The sequence below is a fragment of the Galeopterus variegatus genome, unplaced genomic scaffold (assembly GCF_000696425.1).
Source record: "Galeopterus variegatus unplaced genomic scaffold, G_variegatus-3.0.2 Scaffold4507, whole genome shotgun sequence".
NCBI lineage: Eukaryota > Metazoa > Chordata > Mammalia > Dermoptera > Cynocephalidae > Galeopterus > Galeopterus variegatus.
This window is the reverse complement of record NW_007730618.1, coordinates 47,986-69,261: the sequence shown is the minus strand read 5'-3', so window position 1 is coordinate 69,261 and position 21,276 is coordinate 47,986. Positions and strand designations below refer to the sequence as shown.

Sequence of the window (21,276 nt, the reverse complement as noted above, 5' to 3'; positions counted from 1 at the left end):
CCTTCCCTTTCTCTCTCTCTCTCTCCTCCTTCTGGGTCTCCCACATGTGTGTATTGATCCATTCAATTGTGTCCAAAGGTCCCTTAGACTGTGTTCACCTTTCTTCAATCTTTTTTTTTCCTGTTCCTTTTTTCAGTTGTCCTTTCTTCAAGCTCTCTGATTCTTTCCTCTGCCTGCCAAGATCTGCTTTTGAATCCCTCTAGTGAATTTTTCTTTTCAATTATTCTTACATAGCTCCAAAGTTTCTTTTTGGTTCTTTTTCATGTTTTCCATCTCTTTATGGATATTTTCATTTTGTTCACACATTGTTTTCATGATTTTTCTCCATGCTTTCCTTTAGTTCTTTGAGCATCTTTAAGCCAGTTGTATTAAAAATCTTTATCTAGGGCCGGCCCGGTGGCGCACTGGAGAGTGCGCCGCTTGGGAGCACGGCGGCGCTCCCACCAAGGGTTCGGATCCCATGTGGAGACTGGTTCCCGCTCACTGGCTGAGCACGGTGCGGGCACAACACCGAGGGTTGCGATCCCGTTGCCGGTCCCCGGTACGGGCGCGACACCGAGGGTGGCGATCCATTACCGGTCAGTAAAAAAGACAAAAAGGAAAAAAAATTTTTATCTAAATACAGGGGACCTATGAATGTTGCACAATTGCCCACTGATAAATAAAACTTTATTTAAGTAAATACAAAATGCTTTCATAAAACTATAAAAAATATATATCCAATCAAAAATTAAATGACACTAGGGAGATATGAAACAAATAAATATCTAAGATACAAGTTTCCATTCATATTAATTTCGAGAAATAAGAGGAAGCAAGCTATAATTAGAATAGTTTTAAATTCTCATAATTATAAGTAACTCTCAGCAGATACTACAATTAAAGTTAATAAAAACACCTTAAGAAATTGCAGTAGGAAACATGAACTAGTAATTTCCATAAGAACTCAACTATTAGCTCACCCACCCAGAGTGTCTAATACAGAGACAGAGATGGCCTGAGTCCCCATCCCTGAACATCCTTCTGCTGGTGCCAGCAAAGTCTGAGCAGACCCTATTCAGTACTCTAGCTTTAGTACTCTAAAGCTCTAGGTAATATTTCCTGTTCTCAAGGAACACTGCCCAAACCATAATGATGCCGGTCACCGGGCCCTTTTTGGTCTTGCCTCTTTATGTCCTACAACATCCTATCACACTAAGTGCCAGGAGGCCCCAGAAAGATGCAAAAGGCACAGTACCTGCTGAGAGAAAGCCCTTCCCCTCAGGGCCTAGAAAACTTGGCCTAAGTCTAATGCCTTTCTACAGAGATACGGGGAAAAGTAAAGGGCCAAGAGCTCAAGAAACACCCAAGCCCAAGCCCAGATATGAGAGCCTTGAACTTCACCACTTTGACTTTGCCACTACTCGGGGCTAGAATGAGACAAGAGGACTTCAGCAAATCCTGTATCTGTGCTTCTTTTAGGACCTTCTGGGAATCTAAAAACTGAGAATTGGGGCCCTCACCCTAAAAAAGTAGATACTTGACCTACACATGAAATTGCAGGTAATTATAGAGTGCCCAGGATCATCTTGGACCCCACACTAGACAACCCTACCCTGGAGGTGCAGTGTGCCATTAATGATCAGTGCCTGCAGTGGAAGGACCGTATGCATGCTGCACTGTTTAAACTGCCTAAAGTTTCTTAATAAACTACCAATGTCACCACACATTTACCTAGTGCTTTCATATATATCAGCAGTCCTCACGCTTTTTGGTTTTAGGATTTTTTACATCCTTAAAGAGAACTGAGCACCTCCAAAGAGCTTTTATTTATGTGGAATATATTGATCAAAATTTACGATATTAGAAACTAAAACTCATAAATTTTAAAAATATTTATTATTTGAAAATGACAATAATTAACCCATTGCACATTAGTGTAAAAATTTTTTTATGAAAAATTCCTTTCCTTTCCAAAAGAAAAACAAATCAGTGTAAAGAGTGCATTGTTTTACATTTTTGTAAACTTCTGTAACAGCTGGCTTAAGATAGCTGGATTCTTATAATTTCTTCTGCAATCTGTTGCAATGTCACATGTTATGTAGCCAGCTGCTGAAAAATTCCACTACACGTGTGAAAGAATGGAAAAGGAAAATAAGTTCTTAATATTATTATAAAAATGGTTTTGATCTCATGGGCACCATGAAAGTGTCTCAAGGACCTCTAGGGTCACTGGACCACATTTTATGTAACACTGATACACACACACACACATATATATATATATATATACAAATACATACACACACACACACACAGAGTCATGCACTGCTTAATGACAGGGACACGTTCCGAGAAATGCAACATTAGGCAATTTCATCATTGTGTGAACATCATAGTGTATGTACTTACACAAATCTAGATGGTATAGCCCATTACATATCTAGGCTATATGGAATAGCTTATTGCTCCTATGTGAGTAATGCATTGTGTTACGATGTTATGATGGCTATAACATAGGAATTTTTCAGCTCCATTATAATCTTATAGGACCATTGTCATATATGTTGTCTGTTATTGACCAAAACGTCATTATGCGGCACATGACTGTATATATACTTTATTTATATATAAAGTCTCATTTGATTCCAACAATCGACCTTTGAGATATGCAAAGAAGTATTACTTGCTTTCCATTTTTCAGATGACTATGTTCAATGGCTTTACCAAGTTTATAAGTTTAATGAGTGGCAGGGTGAGGACCAATGGCTCTATATTGGAAATACCTAATACAAATAAAAATGCTCAATTCCATTCATTTTTGAGAGAAAACAATATTCCTCAAGATTTTGCATATTATCATAAAATAATCACCATTAATAGTCTTGGTGCTGTACATGAGCAGATGTTAAATTAGAACTAAAGGAGTTTAATTTTTTAAAAAAAGACTGCTAGGAAAGCAAGCATTTATAACATATTTAATAATGAAATGACAAATAAAAAAAAATAAAAAGAAATTTGATTCACCACTAATTTGTGTCACTGTTCCTTTCCTCTCTTTCTTTTGACTAGTCTTGTTTAAACTAGTTTGTTTTACTTTGGCCATGAGAAGAGAGGTATAAGAACTGTACCCAGAATATCATCATGCACATCCTGAGGCTTTAAATACTAATACCACAACACCCATAATCTCCATCTACATCAACTGTGGTTCAAGTTATGGAGGTTGCCTAGTCAAGTCATTCTTTTATGAGTCTGAATCTAAAATACTCGCCTTTGAAAAGATCACAGTGATTGATTGTAAGCAGTAGACTTGTCCCATCAAGATGAAATATAGTTGGAAAAATGCCTAATTGGATCTAACTACTGAAGGTCATCCTTTTATAAAGAATTAATCTTTCCAAACTAATACTTAACACCTTTAATTGAAAGCACATTTACTTTAATTGATATGGCACAGGCTACTCTTGATTTCGAGGAAGCTGAAGATATGTACAATTTAAGGCCAGAAACAAATGTCTGTGCAACTTTACAGAGGAAATGATAAAAACTTGAGAGTAACAGTTTCAAGACCCAGGCTGCCTTTGATAACTTTTATTAAAAATGCTTTTAATCCTAAAATAAAAACTCCTAAATTTGTTAAGGTACAATGCCTTATCGCTCATTGTATATATTGTATAAAAATGCAAATGCCTGCAGGAAATTCAAAATAGGTGATACAATCATAAGGTTTAAAAATCAAAAAGTACAATAGGGTATTGGTGAAAACCAGCCCTCCACTTCTGTCTTCCAACTACTTGGTTCGACTCCCCAGAGGTAGTCCATGTTTTAGGCTTTGTGCATCCTTCCTGAGATTTTTATGCATATACCAGCAAATATTTGTATGCAGACATATTTAATATAAATGGTAACATACTATATCCACTGATTTGTACCTTGCCTTTCTTTTAACTTAATGATATGTCTTGGAATTTCTCCATATTCATTCATAGACAGCTTTCACATTCTTTTCTTTATAGTTGCACAGTTTTCCATTATTTGCTATATTCTTTTTAACCAGTTCTCATTCTATGAACAGATTGTTTCCAATCATTCATTATCATAAATGATGCTTCAATGAATAACCTTGTTCTTATGTTATTCTGCAAATATAGGAGTATAAAAATAAGTTTCTAGAAGCGAATTGCTTGGTCAAAGGATATATGCATTTGCAATACGATAGATATTGTCAAATTCCTCTTCATTTAAGTTGCACCAAATTATACTCTCACCAGCAATTTGTAAGCACCATTGCTGGAACTTTAAATGAGTAAAGCAGGGAATGTACTAAAAGAACAAGGAGAAATAGAGACTACAGCAGCTGCAAAGCTTATTCTACATCTAAAAGGGCAAAAACTACTCAGCACCAGCTGGTTATGGCCAGGCAGGAATTTGAGCTCAATGGTGCTAAATATTCAGGTTTTTGAGAGAAACAAGAAATTTAAAATTTTATATGAAATTCCATAGTTTTAATTGATGATAATCAATTTGAAAATTTTGACACTTATGTGTGAACCAGATTCAGTCTATTACCACTCATTAGTGAGGTCAAATATAAAATATAGCTTCTGCTGATATTAACACATAAACCTATTTCTGTGGGTAGTAGAAGCATGCAAAGTTTACTGAAGTGGTAAGACTTCTTCTTAAGGATCCACAAAAAAGAGTTATATAAATAATACATTGGCCCACAGACTGCATGGAAGAGATTAATCATGGGAAAGAAAAATAAGGCCACAAGAACTTAGCCAAAAAGCAAGACAATCTATAAACTCAGACACTTGGAAATGATTTTTTAAAATTTTTAGTAATCGCTGTTCAGTACTGACAAATTTATTTTTTTGTTATGTCCATTCAGGGTGAGAAGTTCAGAGATACAGATTGTCATGCCTAAAGTTTTTCTTCTTGTTCTTTCCATTAATCTTTAAGTGACACAGTGAACACTCTTCACGGCTGGCTGAGAGGATGGCGACAAGGAACACACGACTGAACACGTAACGTGTGCTGGTGGAAGAGGTGCAGAAGGCTGGTGCTACTGAAGTATATATTTTATAGGATACAGCATTTATCTGTGCTTCCTAATGTACCGTGACAGGACAATCGGAGTTATTGCTCCTGGAGGGCTCTAAAGCCAAAATGCCAGCTCAGGATTATTCGCATTCTTCAGCTTCATATTAATGTCCCTCAGTCCGTGCCAACAAATGTATGGGTGTATGTGCACTCTAAGGACCAGATGCAATTAAAGGATGTAGAAGTCCAGAGATCACTCATTGTCAAAGGGCATCAGAAACAGTAACTGTCATTGGTATTGTGTACCCTCTATCACAGGGATGCTCTAGAATGAGGATGAATGCCACCTGTTTTCCCAGGCTTTGAGGTTGGTAACACCACTCAGGGTCTCTGTAAGGGTGGCAGGAATTGTGTTTCCCAGGAACCCAGAAGCAGCCCCTCCCTCCTAAGCAGCAGAAGATTTCTTAGACAGCAGGCCTCTTCTTCTTTATTTTTATCTGAAATTCCAGATCTAGGTGAAACTGTGGGTGTCCAGAGACTTCCAAAGGGACTTGCACACATTTAACTCCTGGAATGTCTCCCCCTATCAGCTGCAGGATGGGGAATATTTAAGCAGGCTGGGCCAGGAATCAGTAAGGACATCACTTTTAGCTTGCTTCTAATCCTTCTCTGGGCATTGAACCAAAGTCCGTCCCACAGACTTAGGAGGAGAAATGAACTACAGTACCCACTGAGATAGCTGGACATTTTACCTCCACACCAAGAGGTAGCCTGATGCAGGACGAGAAGAGAATATGAGCTGTGGAGACAGAGCTCTGAGTTCAAATCCATAAACTACTTGTTTGGCCTTCTGTAATCTGTTTCCTCAACTGTGAGAGAGGAACAATAACTCACAGCTGCTATGGTTTGAACATGTCCCCCCAAATGCATGTGTGGGAAACTTAATCCCCAGTGCAGAAGTGTTGGGAGGTGGGCCTAATGGGAGGTGTTTAGGTCATGAGGGCTCCACCTTCATGAGTGGATTAATGCCATTACTAAAGGGCTTGAGGCAGAGAGTTAGATTTCTTGCTTCTCTTTGCCCTCCACCAGGGGTGATGCAGCAAAAAGTTCCTGGCCAGATGAGGCCCCTTGATCTTGAACTTCCCAGCCTCCAGAACTGTGAGAAATAAATGTCTGTTTATTATAAATTACCCAGTCTGTGGTATTTTGTTAAAGGAGCAGAAAACAGACCAGGACAATAACAGCATTTACTATCTGCCAGGACAATCTTGGTGTTTTGCATATGTTATCTCACTCTATGCTCAAGACAACCCTTGATGTAGGAACTACAATTATCCCCTATTATTTTACAGACAAGGAAACTGAGGCTTAGAAAGGTAAAGAATATACCCCAAATCACAGTCTCAACAGCAGATCTGAACTAAATCTACAACTGAATCAATGTTGCCTACTACCTTCTCCAGTGACAACCCTGCCCACCGCATTCAGCCCTCCCCTGAAGGTCTGTGCATGCTCCCAGCTGGCCTCTCCATTCATGCTCGCCATCAGCACAGGAGCCGGTCATCCTTACATGAAATCTGATCATGTCACTCCCATGTTTCAAAAAACCTATTTTCTTCCCCTTATTCTTAAAACAAAACTCAAATCCTGAGCATGACCAAGGCCTGCTCCTGCCTGCCTCCCCACCCTCATCTCTCCCACTCTTTACTCCGCTCACAAGTTACCACCTCCTGCCTTCCCTCAGTTCCTCAAAGGCGCTGAGCTCCTGGTGGCTGTGGCATCATGGGGAGTGAGCTTTTCCCCCTGCTTACAAATTTCCTGCCACACACACTCTCCCTCCACCTGACTTACTCCAAGTATGCTCTGGGTACTGGGTGGGTCTTTTTTGTGAGGCTGGGAGAGGTGGGTGAGGGTGGCCAGCCTAAGGTAAGCCCCTTTCCTGTTTGCTCTCCTAACCTCCAGTTTTGTACTTTCTATGCTATATTTTACACAAACCTAATCATATGGTTATTATTCTAATGTCGGGTTCACCCACTAGACAATAAGTTCTAGATCCCACCCTCCACCTTGCCTTGTTCACTGTTCTTCTCTTCAGCACCAACACAGTGTCTAGGGGATGCACAGATAGTTAATGAATGAATGAATGAATGAATGAATGAGTGCGGAATTTATAAGTCTGGCTTTAATAAAGTGCCTTTCCTCTGGCTTCTGTGAAACCTTCTTCCTATCTTCCCCAGTTCCCTAGCTGTCCTTTCTCTGTCTTTCCAAACACTCCTCTTTCTCTGTCTGCCTGTCCCTTCAATGTTAATGTCCCATCCTCCACCATCTTCTCATTCTCTCCCTGAATGATAATTCCAAATCCTTACCTCAGTCTTGCTGCTGCCCCAGAGCTATAAATCTGTTATCCAACTACCTTTATGGTATCTCTCCATGCAACATCCAAAAAGACACCAAAAAACTAGGCATATCCAAAATGGAATGCATCATTTCTCCTCCTTTGCTCTGTGTGATGGTAAAATATGGTGACAGCCAACTACCAGGACCTGTGGATTACGCCTCCTTAAGAATTCTCAAATCTTCCCCTTCTCTAAAACGTTACGAATACTGACAAAGATCAGGTCACCATCATCTGCCAAAGATAAGAATGAATGATTTAAAGAACAAGAATATTTTAAACACACTCACACACACCACACATGCATACTTCAAAACTAAGTGGAAAGATTCACATAATCTTTTTCCACGAATTTTTTGAAGTACACTCGTATGCACATATACACTGCCACTGCTAAAGTTAAAGATGTACAGCAAAAGGAAGAAGCACCATACAGGCTGAGGAAGCTATTATTCAGGGTGTAATCTTTGGCAGATGAGTGTGTAGCCCTGGAGGAAAACTGTTGTACTTAATGAGACGTGAAAAATGAGACCAATAAAACGATAAGTTGAAGGAACTTACATCAGGCCAGAAACAAAAGAATCAAGAACAGAAAGAAGAAACTTCTGGTGGCCAAGACAATGGCTGCTCTGAAGCAGAGTTCATGTTCATCTCTGGGCTTTCCTAGAGCACAATCTTGAAGTCAGCTAACTAGAATGCCTTAACAACTGGTGACTCATGCCTGGGGACTGGTCATCTGAGCTCAATTTGCAGTTCAGCCACTTATCAGCCATGACACTCAGCCACTTCACCTCCCTAACATCCATCTTCTTCGGCAGTAAAAAGCGGAAATAGTGCCTCCCTCACAAATTAAATGAGCTATATGAAAACACTTTATGAACTTCCTGGCACTGCTGTAAGGCATTATTATGTCTTATATTTTGAGGCACACAGAAATAGGTGGAAAAAGTCATGGTTCCAGTCCTTAAAGAGTTCTTAGAGAATGACAACAACTGCCATAAGTAAAGTATAGGGAAAGACCCAATGTAAATAAGGGATCTCAAAAATACCAGTAGAGAAGGAAATATTAGACTAATTCAGAAAAAGGTATATTTTCCTTCAGTTGGTTCTCACTCACCCATCTTTCACATGCCTGTCCAATTAATCTTCCTCCGAGGTGAAGGTCCAATCACAGAATCATATAATTTTACAATTGAAAAGGGCCTTAGAGGTCACCTAATCCATTTCCCTCATTCCTCAGATGAAGAAACTGAAGCCAAAGAGATTAAGTGGCTTGCCTAAGATTACACAGCTGGTTAATTCACTCAACACTCCACAAATCCTACTCATCACCTACTAGGTGTCAGGCCTAGGCTAAGAGCCACTAATGGCAGAAATGACACCCAAACCCGGGACTCAAGACTTCTACACCACTGCTCTTTATTCTAGATTGGTAGTTCTAAAACTGCAGGTGGGGTAAGTAGAGATGCAATCTCGAAGGGGAAGGATTCTGCCCCCAATTACACCCCTACGCCGAGTTAAGAATTACTACACGCAATGAGAGATGTGAAAGATGGGAATGTGTTTCACATGGTTGATGTGGTGGCAGAAAGAAAAGATGAGGCCACTGCTGCACCTATCAGCACTGTGCCCCAAAGCCCTGCCTGACATCCAAGCTCTCCTAGATGTGTGCATGCTCATATATCATGCACCATATGCTCCAGGAGTGTGAGAAAAGTAACTGAAGCACAAACATACCCCTCCCCTCTCACCCTTATATATGTGCATCCCTTGCCTCAAGAGTCTTTTGGATCAGTGAGTCTTCTAAAAAGTGAAAATTCCTTTCAGCATTATACCTGCACACACCCAGAAATACACCCTTGGCCTAAAAAATATAAGTTGGTAGCATCCTGAATTCTAGTCTGTATCAACCCAGGCAGCATAACAGAGCCCAAGATCTATGTTAAACAGATCAGAAAGTCACACTGTTCCCTTTAACAAAAAAATTGAGCAGTATCTGACATATATACGCATATATAAACACACACACACAGGATTTCTTCAACTAAGGTATCTTGAGATATCTGCAAAAATTTGGCCATACACACTGATTGTCTGCAGGTTTTTCTACAACTAGAACCTCAGGTTTGGGACTCTGATGCTTCCCACTGGCAATCTAGCAGTCTGAAGGACCCTGTCAGATTTGTATCTCATAGGGAGCAAACAGACTGGTTGCATATGATTTCACACAGCTAACACCTAGGTTGGAGGTGCATATGCAGTCTTGCAAACAGAAATTTCAAATGTTTGCCACAGTGCTGACCCCTGTGAATAAGTCACATGCAAAAATATTATCATAAATAACTGCCTCTCCTATCTATAAAAAATAGTTTTCATCTGGAAGTAATCAAAACTAAGTTAAGGTGTTTCTGTTTAACAGAAATGTCTTGAAAATCTCCATGCTTACCAAGTATAGGGCACAGCCATTTCCTCTCCCCAACCTTACCCTGTCTTTAACCTAAACAAACATGTTTGATTCTTTTTTCTCTAGTATATAATACTTTCAAAAATTATGAAAAACATTTCAACAAACAAGAAAGTGAAAAGAATAATAAAACAAATATACATGTACCTACCATCAAGAATTTTTAAAATAGTAACATTCTGCCATATTTGCTTCAAAGCTGAATACATAAAATTGTAATAATGTTTAACCCACACAGCACAAAATCAATTGTTACCTCCAGCTGTGTTAAATCACCAGTAAAAAGATTATTGTGTGGGCCGAGCCCGTGGTGCACTCGGAGAGTGCAGCACTGGGAGTGCTGCAGCGCTCCCGCCGCGGGTTCGGATCCTATATAGGGATGACCAGTGCGCTCACAGCGCTCACTGGCTGAGCGCGGTGCGGGCGGTCTCAAAAAGGACAAAAAAAAAAAAAAAGATTATTGTGTAAGGGTTCTGCTTCCTGTCAAGATTATGGAACTATATTTTCATGTGTGGCAAGCAGTCCTTTTCAGCATTTAGATGTACAGTGAATATATTCATTAAACTCATTTATACCTATAGGGCAGAAGGGAAATGGAGTGATCATATAAAAAGTATACAGCTGGTAGGAGCAGAAACATGATAGTCTGGTCAAAGTTCACACTTCTGGCTAGAACTCAGGTGAAGAGGAAGAGATACCTACGGAGTTCATGAAGGCAGAAACCATGATGTCATTTCAAGCCCCAGCTGCTTTCCGAGCTGGAGCTGGTGAGCACACGGAGCAAGAGCTGGCAAAAGCCACAGCTGTGCCCTTCCTATGAAGTCGTTTGGAGGCTGCAGGGGAGAAGAGGGCCTTGGTGGCCCCCAGGCCAGCTACATCACTAACAGGGTTCTTGTGGATCCACACAGAAGCAAGGGGCCACAGACAACTGAAAAAAGGAGCCACTCAGAGGCCAGTGAGTCATCACAAGGGACTGGCACATGGCCTGTCCCCTGGGAAGTTTTTGGAGTGCCAGCAGTTGGGGAGACTGGCCCACCAGGGGAACATTGGGGCACAGCAAGGACAGCTAGATGGACCAGAAGCCCTCCAGGCTCCCAAGCCAGGATAATGTGGGGCCAAGGCCTCAGCCATACCCCCTGACATCCACATCCAGCCCAGCCACGACCTAGCTGCTGCCAGAAGCCCCCTGGGCTCCCCTGCCAGAATGAGGGGGGTGCCACAGCCTCATCCACGTCCCCTCCTTCCTCCCTCCCACCTTATCTCCCTCCCCCTTCCCCTCTCCCAAATGCTGTGCAACATCTTAGAATGTAAAAATAATGATGATGATGATGATGATGATAATAATAAAACAAAACAATGTGCACACTTCTTTGTAGCAGGAAAGAATATCATGCATGCTTACTAATAGGGGTCTTTGTGTATGCCTCTTTTTTAAAAAAAAATCAACTGATATCAGTATAGAACCAGCCTTCATTAACATCATTTGTGTGAATGTTTAAGGTATGTTGGGTTTCACTGCAGAGAATGCAGAGGCTCCCCAATGTTTCCATAATTGCTACCTCCCTTCAATGCATTAGGCTCCCAGACTGACACACTAAGTCCTTTATGACAGAAACATACATGCACCTCTAAGACAGGGATTTAATCAATGTCCATTTGGGATCTAGACATCATGTCATGGTAGGTCTATTTATACAGACTGATTGATACAGTATATGGGGAGGTGGGTGGAGATGCATGTATTTGTAGCATTCCAGGATGAGTGAATGTTTATGGTAATGGAAGTTTACTTCTTTAAGGGACAAATCATTACAAACTCTAATTATTATGGGCAAGTATAAACTTTTTTGCCAACTATTTATTTAGTTTATTTAATTCTTGCAAAAACAGTATTAAATAATTGCAAGATTAAACCAAATATATAACTGGACATTTGGTTATTTAAAATAAGAGAAATTAGTTAAAGGGAACACTGAAAAGAGACAATTCTACATACTTGAGATGTTAGTTACTCCAGTTGAGCACTGAATTTAGCTTTGTCTGCTTGCAACTAAGGCAGAAAAGGGCAACTATTGCACAGTACAGTTCTTACTTTATCAAAAAAGAAACATGCAAGGCATATTTTTCTCCTCGGCATTAATTTCAAGAGAAAAGTTGTACAGAAGCTCCTTTATAAGGGACATTGAGTAATGTCTTCAATTCTATGTTGTAAAAGACAGAAACTTTTTTTATATAAATTTCTTCAACTATATGGTGCAAAAGATGGAAATTTTTTCTCTCAGGTGCTGAAGGCACAATATTTAATCTTACCTGAGTGATGGCATTTCTGCTGGAAGCTGAAATAATACAGCCAAGGTACATTGTTTCCTGATGATTTACCTCAATAGAGGGAGCTCAAAGAACCTGGAGAAATGGATGACCTGTCCAGACTTCTTCCTGAGGCCCCAAAAGTGTCTTTGTCAAGTGATACAATGGGCAATTTCATGACTGTGTTCCCTGAGGAGCATATGAAGGGATCTGATAGTCAACATATTGATTAAACATATGTCTTTCGCTTGAGCTAAAACATCCATGGGAAGCAGAGGTACCTTTCTGCTGTGAACTTGTAGGAGACTGACTTCTGTTCTTCCCTGGACAGCCGGCTGACCAAAACCAAAGGCAGTGGGTTGCATGCAGTGTGTCTGAACTTCCAAAGAGAGCCTGTGTCTGGCCAAGAACTTGGACACATGCTCAGCTGAATCCCCAAACTCTGTTGCTTCAGAACAGAGAAGGGATAATTTTTGGTTTAAAAGTTTTAAAGAACATGTGCTACTAATCAAGTGAGTTAGCCATAAGATAACTTTAGTATAGACACAACAATATAAAGTGAACAGACAAAAACAAATTCTTTAACCTGGCAATCACAGAAGTAGAAAGAAGCATGCTTAATTTTAACTTTCCTATTCGTGTCATTTTACTATTGATTTATATATAAAGTCAGCCCTCTGAATCCATGGTTTCCACATCTGGTAGATTTAAACAACAGCAGATCAAAAATATTTGGAAAAAAAGTTGCATCTGTACTGAATAGGTACAGAAATTTTTTTTTTTGTCATTACTCTCTAAACAATATGACAACTATTTACATAAGATTTACATTGTTTTAGGTATTATAAGTAATCTAGAGATGATTTAAAGTATATAGGACAATGTGTAGGTTATACGCAAATACTATGCTATTCTATATCAGGGACCTGAGCATCCTTAAATTTTGGTATCTGTAGGAGGTCCAGGAACCAATCCCCCATGGATACTGAGAGATGACTATATAATCATATCCAGGGAAAACTATATTAAAGATTAGCAAATTTAAAAGAAAAATGATCACTTTCAACTAGGTTTAAAATATCCACCCAACAAAGGAGAAAATTATGAAAGATTAATTAAGAAGTATTAATACCAGTGTCCTCTAGGTTACGAATGTAGCCAGAATTCCCCCTGGCTTTTCCACAGGCATTACATGTAATGATAAATGAGATTGAACAAGTATTTTCCCTTTTGATCATTTCAGAGAAATGGCCTATATGTAAAGAGATTTACCGGCCAGTGTGGATGACCCTTGGGCAAAGCCACTACAAATCCTCAAGTTTGACTATTCTAAAATTACTTCAGCAAATGGCTATTTATAGAATATACAGTTGCACACAAAATAACATTGTTACATTTGACAGGTTGTGGATGTACATCGGAAGGAAACACAAGTAAGCACATCAGACAACACCTGTCAGGAGGCCGGATTAGGACAGGACTTTTATTCAGAATAATGTCAAATCAAAAACAAGAAAATCCCAAAATTCTCTCAAGGGGAAAAAAAAATGCATCCACTTGCTTTTGACGCTTAGGGTTATGTGATTCTCCAGCGACTAACACTCACCTGGAGATTAGCAGGGTGAGTGCCACTCGAGGGTGCAGCTTGGAGCTTCCTTTAGGCTAAGGTATCCCAGAAGGAAAAAGAAGGGTGTGAGAAGGAGCATGATTTGCATGGTAAGATTTAAAGTGAGGACAAACACCTTCCAGGTATGTTTTTACAAAATTTATTTTCTTTTTAAATCTGAGGATTCCCACAGGTGAGAGAAGGGTAATCTGAAACTCAGTCTTGTCTGCTTCCCACAGATGCTCTTGGGCAAGCCCCGCTGCCCACACAACTGCACAACTCTTATTATTACTGCAAAGTGGTCTTGAAAATGTGGCCACCGTGTGATGCCTTTTCCCTTCTCATCTGTTATGGGCTTAACTGCGTCCCCCACCAAATTCATACGTTGAAGTCCTAACCTCCAGTACCTCAGAATGTGACTGAATTTGGGGATAGGGTCTTCAAAGAGGTAATTAAGGTTAAATGAGGTCATTGGGTGGGTCTTAATCTGATGTGACTGGTGTCCTTATATGAAGAGGAGATTAGGACAGACAGGCCAGCACAGAGGAAAGATCATGTGAGGACACAGCAAGAAGGTGGCCTTCTGCAAGCCACGGAAAGAGACCTCTAGAGAAACCAAACCTGCCAACAATGTGATCTTTGACTTCTAGGCTCCAGAACTGTGAGAAAATAAATACCTGTTGATTAAGCCACCCAGTCTGTGGTGCTTTGTTAAGACAGCCCTAGCAAACTACTACACCATCTGATTCTGACAAATCTTTAAAAGTCAACATTTGTCCCTTTGGTAGAAACTAAATTTGTTCTCAGCCTCTGGAGCACTAACTGATAACACTCACTGTCACAATGGTATGGGAAGAAGCCATCCCTTCAACAGTCCCAAAAATAAAGCACATAAAATGACTTCAATCATTTGGCATAGAAATCAAGCCATCTTAATCAGAAAATTCCAAGTACCTGAAGTTTGCCAAAAGTGGAAAAACCCATGAAACTTAGTCTTCAGTGGTGCAATGTCACTTCCACCATGAAGGGCATATCTGGGGACAAAACTTAAAAGCAGATCTGTGTAATACATAATCTTCTTCCAAATGCTCAAAACAATAGTTGCCTGTGTTTAAACATATGTATGTGATCGTCAGATAATGAAATTGATTTTCATGTATGAGTAACGGAATCCATATTTTACAGCCATAACTCACATTTTGATGATTTTGAAAACACATCTCAGAAACATTTAGTAAGCAAGTCCCATGTGTGTAACTGCACCAACAAAGTGAAGAAGGATTTAACAAGACTGTGGGGATAATCACTAACAAAAAAGATATGCCCAACAATTTCCTTCATGATGGTTTTTTCAGTGATCGACCTTTATACCCAGGCTATTGATCTCTGACAAGTTTTTAGACTAACTTAGCTTTCTTGACTTCTTGACTTAAGCAAAAATTTAATAAAGGAGGTCAGGCTGGGTAAAGAAGAGTTCTGACTCTATAGAAATATATATACAGTGCATCCTGCAAACAACTTGCTATTTGCCTCTTCACAATCAATTAATAGATGTGCTTCTCAGGAAGGATATATTAAAAAAAAAATGTCCATTTGGAAGATAAAGGCATAGTAAAGGTGAACATTATGAGCCTTCTAGGTGAATACACAGAATTGAAGAGATGGATCAGAGGAGCTATGATGTTATGTAGTGTCTCCCCTCAAAGTGCCTCACACAGGGCCTGGCACACAAGTAAGTTCTTAACATTCATGAAATTGAGTTGAATCAAGGGTATAATATTCCTCCTTACTTGCTGCATGACATTATATTAAATATAAGCACACAAGACAAAACTCCTAAGTATGAAAGTGACCAGCCCTATATAAATACCCAAATAACAAAAGAGGGGGGTGGAGTTTCTGGGCTGAGAGCATTTAAATTGCTACACAGGTCAAAAGAGTAGATGTCACTTTAGGAATAAATCTGGGAGCAGTAAACAGGATCTGTTATATTGAAGAGATTTCTTTCCAAGAAGCTATTATACCTCACAAGCAGTAAGTCAACAGTCAACATTTGGGATGGTAGGCTCAGCCGAGACAAGACTCAGAGTACATATAAGCTGTGGACTAGTCTGGCCTGGGTATATATACCAAGGCTCAGGGTGGCTGAAAAAGCTGCACATTTACAGTTCCAAAATGCTACTGCTGAGCACCTGTCTGAGCTTCAAGCTGTCCTAACATGTACAACACACATTTTATTTGAGTATAGAAGGCAAGGGAGCACAACTCCTTTTAACAGCCTCTTTTTGGCCTCCTTTCCTATCCTCTCCTCAAAATCTTTGAGTTGGTTCTAAGGGGAGTCAAAGGAGAGCAAAAAACGCTTTGTTGCTAGGTCTACTCAGCCTGCCATAGCTTGGTTTCTGAAGATAACATTCTTGAGTTTAAATACAGATTGCAACATTTACTAGCTACAAGAATTTAGGGCGACCTACTTGACTTTCCAAGTCTTAGTATGTTCATCTGTAAAATAAGGTAGTTACAGTAACTACTTCATAGCACATTAAGAGGATTAGATTAGAAAAGGTACATATAGTGCCAGACGAGTAGCAAGCAATGTCAGTATTAGATAAAGAACATCAGTAATAATAAATATAATCTTTAGTGGTTGAGTTCTACATGTCAGACCTTAATCCCTGCCCTGAGATCTTTTATTTCTCATCCTTTCACTAACCTAAGCAAGAGTTTAGGTGTCAAGTCCTCCACTGAGTCCTACAGTAGCTTCTAACCATAAACTCAACATATGTAACAAGATTTCAGGGAGACAGGTCTCTGTATAGCCTCAAGAATCCCAATATTTCTTGAGTAAACAGAACCTGATCATTTGGAGTGACACACTCCAGCTGAGAATTTGAAAGAAACAAAGAGATTGGTCACTCGGACTGATTTGGAAACCTTCATATTTATCAGAGTGAAATAAACCCATGAGAATCTAAGAATTCTCCTGATAATCCATCCCATACTTCTTTCCCCTATAAACAATTTAAATACTTGATTTTGTTTGGTCAAATCACAGATGATACTTTATGTGAAGTTAGAAAGGTACAGCAGAAGACTGAAATATGCCTAAAGTACGTAATCCTATCTGTCAACTTAGGGGAATTCCCTAAGACACACAAGAAAAGCAGCCGGTGGTTTGGCCAGCATTTCTGGCAACTGTCTTCGTTTGTACCAGAAGACTGTGCACACATGGTAGACTCTCCACCATCCAGGACCTCACTGGGCTCAGGAATGCCTGAAGAAACAGTGCTCCAAACTCAGAGTGCTATTTAATTGCGACTCTCATCATCACTGTTATTATGGATCTGTCACTCAGAAATGCTCTTGGCTATCAGTGACAGCATGGAGCGTTATGTAGATGACATTGCCATGTTTTGTATTCTGAACATTAGAAACCAGTTCGGCTCACCAAATGAGCAGCGGGTGCCATGCTAATTATATAACTTTTTAGAGCACTAATAAGCTCTCCCACTGAGCCAACTGGGAGGAAAAAAAATACATTTACTCATTTTTATCTGTGCCTCAGTGTACTGACCTCCTTCAGCCTGTTGATGTAGCCATTAATAAAACATTTTAAAATGACCTGAAAAGGCTTTTTACAAACTAGAGCCTGGATCTGGCTGTCGAACAGCTGCATACTTGAAAGACTTGGAGCCAGTACCAAAGTTGGCTGTTGATGATTGAAGTTTGGACTGGGACCCTCCTGTATCCAAAATGGTTGTTCACGTTTTTGACTGGAAACAAATGAAAAAAGATTTCTGCTCATGAGGACTTTTCAAAAGAGAGAAATAAGGATGCCTCTGATGGTGGTCTTGCTTTGCTTGGGACACAAAAGACAATATAATTTCACTTCAGTACTTGACATATGATTGTCAACCCACTTTCTTACAAGTTCCTTTCAATTTTAGAATAATAATTAAAAATAAAAATATTACTAATATTTCAATTCTAAAATATCCTAAATAATAGTTCTTGGAAGCAAATCAAAGAGAAGGATTTGATCCCTTCTTACTTTTCCTTCTTTTTCTCTAATAAAAATAACATAAGTAAAAATATGTATCGAATACAATTCTTTAAATCAACAAAATATATAACAGGCCATTTAATTAAGTAGACATGGTCAAATCTATCTGAGAAGTAAGATAGATGTTATGCTGAGGGAGAGGCGACACATTCATCTCACACACATGTAGGACACACACTTAGCACAAGGCTATGTCTAGACTTGGTAAGAAAGAACATAGACAAGTGAAGTAATGAACAGACTTTGTTCAGTAAACTTATGACCAATCATGGCATTCTGAGCTGGAAAGAAACGTCATAGGTGAGCAAGCTAAGGTGCATCAAAGGGGTCTGAAGAGTTCTCATATCAGATGTCGAGACCACAAATGCCTCTTCCTTCTTTACCTATGAAATGTCCACCCATCACACCCACCACTCCCCTCTCCACCCTCCACTCTTCACACACACACATTTGAAGAGCAAGGGAACTGCTTACACTACGAAGCAAACAGTAACAGAGCCAAGGTCATTCCCAGCCTCCACATTTCCTAAAATTAACTGGCAAATAAATGCTTAGCATAGAGGAAAGTCAAGCCTTTCAAACTGGAAAAAAATGACTGAGGAATTTCAATGTTACTTTGCAGATTTCTTACATTATGACTGATGAGGACAGGTTTATCAAGGAGCAATGCATAACTCAAAATACTTTTCAGTTGGATTTCCAAATCAGTGTGGCTACTTTGCCAGTACCAAAACTGCAGTGCTAGGAGGGCATACAGGAAAAGGACTTGCTGCCTTGGTCGAAAGGTGATAAAGCTGGTGAAGAAGGCCCATGGAGTGGGTTCACCCTCACTCATTCTAGCAATTTTTAATAATTAGGAGACTGTACTACAGGACTCCAGCAGAGCCAGAAACATGTATCCATACGCCTTTGGAGGAAAACAGGTGCCACATTACTGATTTATTCCTGGCATCAAACAAGCCTCATTTGTCTTCATTCTGGCCCTAGAGATGAGAAAACAGTAGTGGTCCAATAGCCCTTCTCAACTCTAGAAATGGGCTACTGCTCTTGGGTGGAGAAAAAATGTTTACCTATCTAACTAGACAACAGGTTCAGGAGTAGAGATTTTTGAGGGAGAATGTGACACACATCTCCACACTTATCTGGGTATCTCTGGCCAGTGGAGCTGCAGAGAAGCAGCACCCACATACACTCAGAGGTCAAGGGCTCCACTCAGACACCCTGCTTCTGCTTGCTATAAGCCAGTAAGGAAACCTAGCAACAGGATTCCTATGCCCACTCATAGAGAAAGGGTGAAGGGAAGACCATCTCAAGGCTTCTCAGGGGGAGGTCAGGAAAGGAGAAGAGAAAAGAGACTGCTGTGAAGGGGCTGCTCCTCTGCACCTCATTATTAAAGGGAGAATTTGAGAGTACTCAAAAGAGGAAATAATGATCACTGGATTCAGCAGGTAATCACTAAGAACAAATAAGTTCAGAATAACCTAATTTCTTCCTTTGCTATTATAATAAACATTTTCATTTCAAGGGAAAGCCGCAGGCTTGTTCTGTTAAGATTAATGCACATTTGGGGACATGGTGTGAATTCTTTTAAGGTAATAACAGAAAGATGAATTTCTTTTTATATGGGGGTGAGTTATTTTACTGGGCTTGGAAACCCTGTAACTCTCAAAGTCTTTTCATGCCCTCCCCAATTTTGTCCACCTGGGTATTTTGAGATTTGGCTTAGCATAAATGCTAACTATGAAATTCAATAACTACTTTTTAATCTACCAAATTAAGTTAGCAAGATTATGACAGATAACAGGAAACACAAAATGCTGGCAAGGATACAGTCCATTAGACCTTCTTCACTGTTATAAGGTACATAAACTGATACTATCTTTTCAGAGGTTGTCTGGCAATATGTTTCTAAATTTTTAAAAGGATTATATCCCTTGACTCACCAATTCTATATCTCTGAATCTGTAATGTGAAATAAATTAGAAACTCGACAGTTTTTTGAATAAGGCCAGTTTTTAGAGCATTGTTTATGGTAGCAAATACCTAGAACCAAATTATATTTCCAATGATAGGAAGATAGTTAAATTGCAGTGAAATAACTACAAGAGGCAATATTATGTAGCTCTTTAAATTTTGTTTATAAAGGATTTTTACTAACATGAGAAAATGGGTGCAATGTAATCCTAAGTGTAAAAAGCAAGTACAAAATGCATACATAATATAATTAGAACAATTAAAAAATATATGTAGAGTAAGAGGAATAGAAGGAAATATACCAAAATGTTAATCATACTTATCCCTGAGTGATGGCCTAATGGGTAATCATTTTCTTTATACCTTTATGATTTTTCAAATTTCCTCTAATGAACATGTATTACTTTTATAATGAGGGGCGAAAAGCTCCTTCAAAAAGATCCAGTAAGATTTGAAAGAGAAGCTGTGCTATAATAACTCATCATCATTTGAGTAAAAGAGACTTAAAAGAAAAGGCAGAGTCATTTCACTTAGGGTCAGTGAATCACCGTGCAACATATGCATATATTGAAACACACTGTACCCCATAAATGTACAAGTAAATGTTAAAATAAAATAAAAAATAAATAAATAAAAATAATTTTTTAGAGGGGGAAAAAACAGAAAAGATAGAGAATTGAGCTAAAACAAAATAAAAGCAACACTATGTAGTGTGTTTGGTCAGTGATAGAAAAAAAAAAAAACAGAGAAACAGGTAATACTGAGGTGAGGTTCTCACACGAGAATCTGAAACATTCAGAGAAATGTTACCTATAGTTAGCTAGACTAGGATACAAAGCCATGTCTACAGTATAACTACAAACACAGACACAAGCATGAGGAAGTACATGGAAGAAAGACACCAAAATGTTAATAAATGTATTGATTAGGTGGGAGACTGTCTGAGTTTAATATTTGGTATCCCAACCCTCCCAAAATCATTAAGTTTTATTCTGACAATCAAACTTATTACAAATGTACAGCTCATTGAATAAATGGGGTTGGCACAAGTTAGTGTCTGTAAGGAAAAGAGTAAACATTGACCGTTTGCACTTACATCACGCACAAAAACTAACTTAAAATACTCAAGAGACCTAAACGTAAAGGCCAAAATGATTTAAAAAAAAAAAAAAACACCTTCTGGAAGAAAACATAGGGGAAAAAAAAAAAACACGGAAGAAAATTTTTGCAATGTTGAGAGATGTAAAAATTTCTTAAATAGTACATAAAAAGTACAAATTATAAAAAATGAATTAAGTTTTTTATCAAGATTTAAAACTTTTTTTCTTCAAAAGATACCATTAAGAAAGCAAAATATTGGGGCTGGCTGGTGGCTCACTTGGGAAAGCCTGGTGCTGATAATACCAAGGTCAAGGGTTTGGATCCCTGTGCAGGCCAGCTGC

At 39.1% G+C, this 21,276-nt stretch overlaps 1 protein-coding gene across 1 annotated transcript in view; it reads right to left on the bottom strand.

The window, feature by feature from the left end:
• Nucleotides 1-21,276, bottom strand: part of LOC103603224 (STE20/SPS1-related proline-alanine-rich protein kinase-like) — a 117,542-nt gene that overhangs the window by 55,453 nt on the left and 40,813 nt on the right. The gene's annotated exons all lie outside the window — the stretch shown is intronic.